Here is a 9,966-nt window from a genome sequence, read left to right on the forward strand (position 1 = left end):
TGGGAATCCATGCTATAGAAGCTCTCAAGAGGGGGAAAGGAGCGTACCAAGTCCAGGGGGAACCCCAGTCAACTAAGTAATATAGGGTTTTAGTGGTCAATAAAATTCAGAAAGTGTACAAATGGAAACCGAATGGACCCGTAAAGTTAAATTAACACTGAGGATTTGGACTGTGTACCACAGTTATAATAATAGTTGAGCTCTCTGCCATTTTCCATTCTCCTGTCACTATAACGGGCCATGTGACACTGATGAAAAATACAGTGTGTTTCTTGATCCCTGTGAGATTGCTTCGTGTTTTCTCTGCATGCCAAGATCAAATGACTCTACACTGTTGATCTAGTCTGGATTGATAAATGCAGTGCTATGTCACACACCGTAAGCTATGAAAGCCAAGCCCTAGAAAAGTGCAACTGCCAGACCGGCCATATAGTGATCGCTTCAAAGTCAAAAATTCATATATATATATTTTTTTTTTGTATAAGCATGGATTGTGTCTGATTGACTTGACAAGCCATTGAGAACTAGTGATATGCAGCCATTCTACAGCGCTAGGAGAGCAATTACTGATTAAGAGTCTTGCTCAAGGACACATCGACACATTGTTGGCCTGGATTCGAACCTGTGACAGCCATGCAGGGCCTCTGGCTGCCTAGGCAGGCTCACTAACCACTCAGCTATGGCCACCCCTTGTCATATGATGGTGTCACACGAAAATAGCAAAAATAGAAGATCTACAAGGGTACAACGCGTCACATCACTTGTGGATCTGTTGTTTTAGAAGATGCATTTGTAATATAAGTGTCTGTTGCTATAAAAATGCTATAAAAAAATGTTTATAGCACTTTTCTAAGCACTCAACGCACTTTACAATGGTCCATTCATACATTGGGTTTTAAGCAGTTAATATGAACAAGGAATCTTGACGAACGCAGGCAATTCACAGCGTCTCCACCGAGATTGACTGAGTCTTAACACAGCGAAAACAGACTACAATGTATTTAGATCGCTTTGAAAGACTCCTTGCCACAATGTTACTTTGGAAAAAAAACAGACTTGTAAATAAACTGGACTGAACTCCAAATTTCATTCAAATGCAATAAAGATGGCTGCATTTGATCTAAGGGGGCCATTTATAAACACTTTTTTCCCTCCGACTTTGAAAATGATAGACTTAGTGCGTATTTTTAGACATCTTAATCACATTGTTTACTGATGCAGTTTTGCGAAGCCTTTGGACCCCGCTGTTCTGACTGTGTGATGTGCAGAGCCAGACTCATGACTATTAACTGGAGTCTTCTTTCATCTTGCCTCTCTTTCTTCCCCCACCCCGTCTGCCCCTGAAGGGGTGTGCTCACGCATGTTACCCTCATAATCAGCCATTTTGATATTCAAATGAGCCGAGAAAAGCTTCATTCGCACATCTGTGTATAGCTCGATGAACGTAATACATCTAAGGAAGGAGGGGACAGCTGGCACCAAAATAAATGGCTGCTGCATGGTTTTTCTCCATCTTTTTTCGTTGAGGAGAGTGGATTTAAAGTCAAGGAGTGACCTTTCTTTTTTTCCTTGGGGGGGTGTGGTGGGGTGTGGGGTGGAACTGTTAATATGTGGCCCACATCACACCGCGGGCCGTCTGAGCAGGAAGGAAGGAAACCCGGCGCGTTATACACTGCTCGATAACTTCCTGTTTAAAACATCCGCCAAGCACAAACTCACAAAGGGATTAGGAAAAGAGCATGGCCGAGACCAGTGTCATCTAAACACCCACTGTGTATTTATGTATGTGACTCCACCGCTGACCACCACCGGCTCCCTCTCAGTGTGTGCGTGCGTGCGTGCGTGCGTGCGTGCGTGCGTGCGTGCGTGCGTGCGTGCGTGCGTGCGTGCGTGCGTGGATCTGAGCTTGCATGTGAGTCTGAAAGCAATACTGAACCTTATGCACAGGTTACTTTAGCTATAAATCCATATCGCCCTTTAAAAAAAACACTGTTAAATTATATAGATGCACTTTACACCTTTGTACTTTCCTTGTGTATGTATGTTTTTAATGCTTTGTTTCCTAATGTAAGTACATTACAACAGTATTAAAAGATAACCTATTCTCAACTGTAAGCCAGGAGAGGCAGGCATGCATACGACTCACATTTGTTCTGAGAGGGCAACCCAGTACCAACCGTGCAGCCCTGTTCTGGACAACCTGGAGCTTCCTCAGGTCACCACTAGCAGCAGATGACCATACAGTGGAGCAATAGTCAAGATAACATAAAACTAGACTTTGAACTATCTGACGTAAAAGGGGATGGGCAACAAAAGAACAACATTTCCTTGCAATACCAAAAGCTCTCCCCATTTTTAGAACAATATAGTTAATGTGGTGTGACCAAGAGCAGTCAACCATCACTCCAAGGAGTTTAGTACTTTCAACTAATATGCATTGTATCAAGGTATAGCTCGCACAACTCCAACCAGTCTCAAACTCCTTGAGCATTCTTATCGGGTGCGCGGTCGGGTAATTAAATCTCTAAAAGAGAAAAACAGCACTCACGGGACTCACGTTTTAAGGTACTCTTAGGCTACTACTCGTAGGCTTGAACGCCGAAACGTTCGTTGCTGCTGCTCTGTAGCATACCATGCCAACATTTAAATAAATTAAGAGTGCCTTAAAACGTGAGTTCCGTGAGCATTAATATGCATTATGCATCCCGTCTAAATAAACAAAGTAAAGTAAAGAGTCCACAGATGCAAAAGTAGCACTGTGTGGACTCCGGGCTAGAGAGGAGAGGATGTGTGAATCGTACAGACAGAGGACTGGAGGATGTTATCAACATGGCAGCGCTGAGAGATAAATAGCGTCCCGCGAGGCCGTCTTATAAGCCCCTGCACATGTGGACACACGGTCGGCCCCGCGCGCGGCGTGTCCCCCCCCCCTAAAAATACGACTCCTGGATACTTTTTTCCGACTTCTCGCTCTCCCCATAAATCAGCAGCTGGACAGCCAGCGAGGCCCTGCGTTTGGCAGGGAATCAGACAGCGGGGCCTCCAGCGACCCCGGGGCCTGTCCGTCATGCTGCCGCGGCTGCCCAGGAGTTGCTTAATTAATGTGGCAATTGAACGCTGCATATCATAATGAATACACAGCCGCCTCTATCTCGACCCTTCCTGGACCTGTTATTCTTGGTCGGCGTTGAGGATACGTCCCTGTGTGCGTTGGGGGATATTTATAGTTAATGGATCTATTTAAAATGCATGAGAATGAATTAAAAAACAAATAAATGCAAAGGCCAGCTCGAGCGGCCTCGGGGAATGTTTGCACGAGGGATTTTCGGGTTTGATGTGTTTTCACAGCGAAGCTGCCGAATCTATCACTTTCACTTTTGTTGGTGTTGCCCGGTCGTCTCTTTCGTTCGTTTCATCATTAAGGACACACACACACGGACACACACACACACACACACACACACACACACACACACACACACACACACACACACACACACACACACACACACACACACACACACACACACACACACACACACACACACACACACACACACACACACACACACACACACACACAGGCCCGTTTCAGCTGGGTGCAGGTTTTTTTTTCATTTTCATACGGAGCCCTTATGCTTGTTCGCCCGTGTGTAAAATATGCACAGGAAGTCAACTTTGAAGAGGTTGGGGGAAACTCTCCGGCACCCTCCCCGCCACCCCCACCACCCTCCCCGTCACCCCCGCCACCCTCCCCACCACCCCCCTCCCCGCCACCCCCACCACCATCCCGCACTGGGCGCTACACAGCGTCAACACACTAATAAAGGATTCCCTCTCTCTCCAGCGACGTGATGAGAGAGAGCTAGCACCTTCCCCACCCGCGACTGTGCAGGATATACTCGACCCCAATGACCTTTTGGAACAAACATCAGATGGAGGGTCATAACTTAACCGTAGGTTTCACCCGGCGGCCATTCCTCACTGGCTCGGGTGGCAGTTTGTCTCCGAGCTCGGGGGGAAACTGTATCAACCTGACAGCCTCAGGTATAGAGAGAGGTTAATGCCCTCCCATTTGTAACTCTTTACCGTGCGTAATGCCACCTCCCTCGGCTGTAAAGGCTCCATAAATCACGGGGCGTGCATTCGCCATATTTCTCTGGGCTTGCAGACAGGCTGATTTACGGCGGCAACTTCCAGAAGATGTCTCATCCTTTATCCTCCTTTATTGCTCCCAAGTCACTGTGCTCAAGCACCTATTCCCTCGCTTCTCTCTCTCTCTCTCTCACTCACTTCTCCCTCTCTCGCTCCCTCTCTCTGTCTGTCTGTCTGTCTTCATTCCTGGTCTGGACTCTGACTTAGCGCCAGAGAAAGCCGGGCCAACACATACAGGAAATGGATCTACTTCCAGGTACGGCCTAATAGGATGTGACATCATTTATGGGTGACTGGGGCTAATATGTGACATTTTAACTCTCCGCGGTGTCTTGTTTTGTTATTTCTTGCCTCCTTGGCAGACTATGGCAGATTTTTCAAAAAACTGCCACAGTCCACAGGTTGCAAATGAGCTCTCCTAGTAGTAGCGGCCACGGTTCGGGGAGTAGGACAGATAACGCTCACAGACTTTTCGGCATGCGCCTCGCCTCCTACAGGACTACGGGTCACTTCCTGCTGAGGACTTCACCGGGCTGGCCTCTGTCACACACTGTCACAGCCCATGTGGTTTCATGGTCGTCCCTGGCCCGGGCAATGGGGGGCCTTGTGGGGGGGGGGGGGGGGGAAGGGGTATCCTAACTCTGAATTATATGACCCAGGGTTTGTGGCAGTGGGCTGGGAAAAGTACTCAAATGTTTTACTTAAGTAAAAGTATCAATATACTGCAATGCAAAAATACTCTGTTGCAGAAATACTCTGGAATTCAAAATGTACTTGAGTAAAAGTACAAAAGTATTGGCATCAAAATGTACTTAAAGTACCAAAAGAAAAAGTACTCACTATGCAGAATGTCCCATTTAAAGTTTTCAAATGTATACCGAAGATAGCGGATCTACAAGCTCACAATCGGCTATTTCCAAATGACTGAAATGTATATAGGGCTGAAGTGGTTAATGTATGTTTTGTAATAATAATCAATGTAACTAGTAATTAAGTTTTCAAATAAATGTAGTGGAGTAAAAGTGCAATATTTGCCTCTGAGATGTAGTAGAACTAAAAGTATTGGAAATTGGAAATACTCAAGTAAAGTACAAATAACTCAAAATTGTACTTAAGTAAATGTACTTAGTTATCTTCCACCACTGGGGGGAGTGAGGATCCTAACTCTGAATTATGACCTGCAGGGTTTGTGGTGGTGGGCTGACAGCATGCACACACTGATTCACTTTCCAGATAACTGAAGGGAGAGCTGTGTCAAAAAAGGTCATATTCATCAAGTCTACTACACACACAGCAGGGTTTTTCCCTTTCTCTATATACGTTTCTAAGGCAAGTGTTTATGATCAGAAAAGATCTAGATAGGAATTTAGAAGTTCCTGCTGAAATCGCATATCCCTCCCGATGCTGACATATACCGCTTTTAAAAAAAACTTTAATTACAGGTTCTCGTTTCTTGATAATTTAGCGAATAGTTTGACTCTTCGCACAGGCCATGTGCACATTGTCAAATTTCGTGGCCTCCATGTTTCACCGGGAAGCCCTTCAGTTGAGATGACTTTGAACCCCAATCCAAATTCTCTGTGCAACTCTAAACCATAAAGGCCACTTTTAAAGACTCTTTGTTTGAGCCATTGTAAAAAAACATAATAATAATAAGAAAGAAAAGGAAACAGTCCTTCATGCGTATGTTTGTACTCAAAATAGTAGAGCTTTTGTTTTAAAAAGACTGTTTCTTTTGTTATGGGCTCATGTCTCTATTTCTGCATGCTGTGGTGAAAAGCCATGGAGGTGGGTTGAAGTTTAGTCTTTGGTGCTTATGGCCCTGAGTACAATGTGTGTGTGTGTGTGTGTGTGTGTGTGTGTGTGTGTGTGTGTGTGTGTGTGTGTGTGTGTGTGTGTGTGTGTGTGTGTGTGTGTGTGTGTGTGTGTGTGTGTGTGTGCGCGCATCTGCGTGCATGTGTGCGGGCGTGCATGTGCGGGCACATGTGTTGTTTTTCTGGTGACGTACATGTGAGCGCATTAGTTTTCGGTGGATTCTGGGATTTGGGTGTGTGTCCGTGTGTGTGCGTGCATATACTGTATGTGGTTTAGGTGTGTGTGTACGTGCGTGCGTGTGGGTGGTTGCATGCGTGTGGGTGGGTGTTTACGTGGGTGCATGCATGCTTGCATGTGTGTGTGCGCATGCTTGCATGTGTGCGAACGCGTGCGTATGTGTGATTTCGTACATGTGTTCCTGTACAGTATGAGGTACAGTAGAGCTGAGGAGAGATGGGGTGCGCGCGCGGCCCCCATAATGTTGTTTGACAGTTGGGAGCAGGGGTAACTGGGTGATGGTGTCCCACAATGCAACTGTAAAAACAAACAGCGTGTGAGTGCGTGGAGGAGGTGCTGTTCACCACACTCTGGGCCTCTGATGTGAAGCCGCTCGTGTGCGCACGCACACACACGCGCGCTCACACACACACACACACACACGCACGCACGCACGCACGCTCGCACGCACGCACGCACGCGCGCATGCTGACACTGTACATCCAGTCATCCACGGATGCAAACTCATAACAGGCATTGAAACTTTAATCCAATCCACTGCTCACACGTGTATTATGACAGCCACAACCTTTCTACTTTTCTCTCCGTCTTTCTCTCCCTCTCTCGCTTCCCTATCGCATGTGCACGACGTGCACGCTCACACACACACACACACATGTAAGCGTGCTCCGGCGGCGGTGCACATCTCTCTCCACACACGCCGGGCCCGGTGCAGACGGAGGGGGCTCTAATCCTGTTAAGACCTGTCCAGGCTCATACAAAGACAGGTCTCTTTCCCCTCGCTCTCCTCCAGATCAGGGCTGTTGACACAGACCAGGAGAGGGACTCCGTAGAGGCACACGCACACGCGCGCATGTGTGTGTGTGTGTGTGTGTGCGTGTGTTTGTGCGTGCGTGCGTGTGTGTGTGTGTTTGCAACTTGTGTGCGTGCGTGTGTGTGTCTAATGTGGTTGCCATCAAGCCAAGCTGAAGCAATGCTGATTGTGTGAGGCGGGGAGAGGAAACACGCACGCACGCACGCACACATGCAGGCACGCACACACTACAGTGAGGTGACCATTTGCTCCTCATCATGATGCAGCATTCTCTGTTCTTCAGGGAGATCATGTTATACTGTATTGCTGGTGACAGATACCAGAGCTTAAACATGATCATTTATGAACAATTAAACCCATTAAGACCTGAGGTCGATTCTAAAGTCTTCTGAATGAACAGTTCTGTTGCTATGTTGCTAACTTGCTACATCAGTAGTTCTCAAACTTTTTCATGTCTAGAAGACCCCAAATAATTATATGTATTTAACCACGGACGCACATCTCAAAATATTTAGTTGTAGGGACACCACGAAGCAAAGATTTTAGTTAAAAATGTTCACTTTAAATACAAAACATTTATACCGTACATTCAAAGATTTGCACAAATCTTTGCGATTTTTCAAAAATATCTACAAGCTTGCAGTGCTGCACTTTTTGAACAGCCAAAGTATAAAATAATGGTTTGGTTATTAATGTGGTTAAAATCGAAAAAGGGACACACATGCATTCCCAGTCTTAAAAAAAAGAAGAAAAAAAAAAAAACGTTTTTTGAGCAGAACGGTCTCAAAATAATACAGATTTATTTTAATCGGTTTTCACCAGCACGAATAATTAAAAATGATAATAATAAATAATTATAATAATTTATGTACTCATCTCATTCAGTAGTCATTCAGTTGTGAAAACTGTTGTGAAAAGAGTATAGGCTATTTATTGATTGATTGAAGACTTTAACAGGCTTTGGGCCAAGCCCTAGAGGGTATGTGCATGCATAAAGTGAATGGAAAATCGAGTGTCAAAAGTGACTTTTCTGTTTGGATGTATGGGCTGTCAAGGCCAGAAAGTAGTTTTTTGCCACTCAGTAGGCGCTGCCGCATTACTTCCCGGTATGATGATGATGTCATGCGCATGCCCTCTATAGGGCCTATAGGCTTGTTTCCATTGTGGTCCTCTGTATAATATCGGAATCGGTCAGAATTGGTATCGGCAGATATGACCCTGCAAATAATCGGAGATCGGTTACAATTTCATAATCGGGCACCTTTAGGTTAAAAAGCGACAAAATGTATCTCCACAAACCAGTGTTGATTTCGTCGACTAATACTATGACAAAATGTTCGTCGACTACCTTTTTTCACCGACGAAAACTAAATGGAAACTAAATGAAAACTAATTGTTAGGAAGGGACTAGTGGACAAGAGATCCAGTATAAGTCATTTTACACTTGGTTGCATGCTGAAAATAGCCGCTCTACAAGCTCACAACGCGCCGCAGCGCGACGCATTGTGAGCTTGTAGATCTGCTATTTTCAGCAAGTGTAAAATAAAGTATTTTGGCGGCATCAATGCCCGCCAAAATCCATTTTAGTCGACTAAATCAACGCTGCCACAAACGTGACTAAACAGCATACTAAACAGTGTAGTATATATACTATGATACACAGTACCACCCACGTGTGACATTTCAAAAGAAAGGAACCTTTGAAAAACATATTTCTCAGCTTCACGTCAAAGCTGTTGCTACTTCCAAGGATTGCAAGTACTAAAGCCAATTTGTAATTTGTAATCCGAATGTAAACGAAAAAGTAGCCCTGCCACCGAAAACCAAAACACAGGATCGGAGACATAAATGTTCCCTCATAAACCGACAAATAGAGCCATTGATAAATGGACCGGTAATTTGCAAAAGGTCAACACAAGTTTTAAGGCGCCTTAATAGATTGTTTACCTCTGACTTGTACTTTGAACTGCAGACTTTAAAAAGCTATGCCTAAAAGATGATTTTTCCTCTGCAATATCCATGGGACAAATGTGAGGCGATTGTGTCCACAATGTGTATAAATAAATCACAAATCAAAGGCTTATTATCATTATACCACAGTCAGTTCTGACCTCAGATTGTGATTGGCACCGCCTTTCTATAAAAGTATCATTCCGCCTAATTCATCGTATTATATCTGTGACTGTGAGTACAGTAGCAGCCAGCTGTCAGGAACATAATATTATCTGGCATTAGTTCTTTTTACTTCTTAACCTTAACCCATTCTGGGCGGGAACCCCTTTTGGTGTTAGCATTATGTTATGCTTTAGCTATTGAAAGATCACACCCGTGTGAACTGAGTGGTGTAAGGTATTATATAGCCTGATCAGCTGTGGTCTGACGTAATGTCTGACGTAATGAAATCACACCCGTGTGAACTGAGTGACCATAGCAACCATGCTCATTTTTTTGGTACGAACAAACACGTGGACACGTGGACACGTAAACTAACAAAGCCAGTTGTTGGAGTGGTTTACACCACTCAAAAATAGCAGATCTACAAGCTCATAGCGCGCCACCGAGTGGCGCGCTACGAGCTTGTAGGTCTGCTATTTTTGAAAAATCGAAGAACGACTGACACAGAAACATAGGCTTTTTCAGAAAACTGTCAGGATGTAGAAGACATTTTTAGAATCTGATCTCAGGTCAAAATGGGTTAAAATAATAATTATAATAATAATGACTTTCTCAAATCTATTGGCTTTGAACTAATTCATTTGAATACATTTTGATGACAATTAACCTAAAATCACCAACCTGCACCTAAAGTTAACCCATCTGGGCTGAATCAACTAGTCCAGAACCGGGATGGACTAGATAGAAAGGGTAAAGGAAAAAAGGAACACATTTCTATGTGTCTCATAATTGTCTGGACGTGCAATCATAAAATGTTGATGATGAAACTG

The sequence above is a fragment of the Electrona antarctica genome, assembly GCF_951216825.1.
Source record: "Electrona antarctica genome assembly, chromosome: 17".
In the NCBI taxonomy this organism is placed as follows: Eukaryota; Metazoa; Chordata; class Actinopteri; order Myctophiformes; family Myctophidae; genus Electrona; species Electrona antarctica.